The sequence below is a fragment of the Schistocerca cancellata genome, chromosome 9 (genome assembly GCF_023864275.1).
Source record: "Schistocerca cancellata isolate TAMUIC-IGC-003103 chromosome 9, iqSchCanc2.1, whole genome shotgun sequence".
NCBI classification, from domain to species: Eukaryota; Metazoa; Arthropoda; class Insecta; order Orthoptera; family Acrididae; genus Schistocerca; species Schistocerca cancellata.
Window position 1 is genome coordinate 134,525,163 of NC_064634.1, and position 1,615 is coordinate 134,526,777.

The following is a 1,615-nucleotide window of genomic DNA, read 5'->3' on the forward strand; positions in this document are numbered from 1 at the left end:
CAACTTATCCAGGTCTCATCTCCTTAATTTCCTACCTTTCTGCAATTTCTTCGGCTTTGATCTACAGTTTACAACCAAAACATTGTGGTCAGAGTCTACATCTTCCCCTGGAAATGTCTTACAATTTGAAATATGGTTCCGAAATCTCTGTCTTCTCGTTATACAACTAGTCTGAAACCTTCCGAAGTCTCCCGGTCTCTTCCACATATACAACCTTCTTTCATGACCGTTACCAAGTGTTAGCGATGATAAAATTATGCTCTATGCAACGTTCTACCAGGCGGCTTCCTCTTTCATTCCTTTCCCCCAGTCTACATTCACATACTGCTTTACTTCTCATCCTTTTCCTGCTGTCGTATTCCAGTTAAATTTTCGTCTGCCTTAACTATCTGAGTAATTATTTCGTCTCCTCATACGTTTCTTCAATCTCTTCATCATCAGTGGAGTTAGTTGCTACATAAAATAGTACTACAGTCGTGGGTGTTGGCTTTGTGTCTGTCTTGGCTCCAATAATGTGTTCATTGTGCTGTTCATAGTAGCTTACCGCGTTCGTATTTTTTTTATTCATTATTAAAACCACCCCTGCATTGCCCCTATTTGATTTTATATTTATAACCTTGTATTCACCTGACGAGAAGTCCTGTTCCTCCTGCCACGGAACTTCACTAATTCCCACTGTATCTAACTTCAACCTACCCATTTCTCTTTTTAGATTTTCTAACCTACACCTCCCCCCCCTCCCCCCTTCCCCTCCCCCCCCCCCCCCCATTAAGAAATCTAACATTCACTTTCCAATCCGTAGAGTACCAGTTTTGTTTCTCCTGATAACGACATCCTCGTGAGTACTCCCCTCCCGAAGATCAAAATGAAGGACTATTTTACCTTCGGAATATTCTACACAAGAGGTCCCATTATCATTTAACCATACTGTAGAACTACAAGCCCTCGGCCGTTCACATTACCAGCACAGCAAGGCCGTTTTGGTTGACGTTACAAGGCGAGATCAGTTATTCAACCAAACTGTTGCCCCTGAAACTACTGAAAAGATTGCTGCCCCTTTTCAGGAACCACACGTTTGTCTGGCCTCTCAATAGATACCCCTCCGTTTTGGTTGACTGTACAGTACGGCTGTCTGCACCGCTCAGGTACGCAAACCACCCCACCGTCGGCAAGGTCCATGTTTTATGAGGCAATTCCCTACCTTATCCTTCCATGAGTCGAATTTCTTCTCCGTATCAAATGATCTGCCAACGGCCTTGCCGCAGTGGTAACACCGGTTCCCGTCAGATCACCAAAGTTAAGAGCTGTCGGGCTGGACTAGCACTTGGATGGGTGACCATCCGGTCTGCCGAGCGCTGTTGGTACGCCGGGTCCACTCAGCCCTTGTGAGGTAAAACTGAGGAGCTACGTAATTGAGACGTAGCGGCTCCGGTCTCTGCAGCTGACATACGGCTGGGAGAGCGGTGTGCTGACCACATGCCCCTCTATATCCGCATCCAGTGACGCCTGCGGGCTGATGATGAGACGGTGGCCGGTCGGTACCTTTCAGCCTTCATGACCTGTTGAGGTGGAGTTTTATCAAATGATCTCGTTGTCGACGGGGCTTAAACCCGAA

At 46.5% G+C, this 1,615-nt stretch overlaps 1 pseudogene; it reads left to right on the forward strand.

Moving 5' to 3' along the window:
- Positions 1–1,246: 1,246 nt before the first annotated feature.
- On the forward strand, positions 1,247–1,364 carry LOC126102383 (5S ribosomal RNA; annotated as a pseudogene).
- Positions 1,365–1,615: the final 251 nt, after the last annotated feature.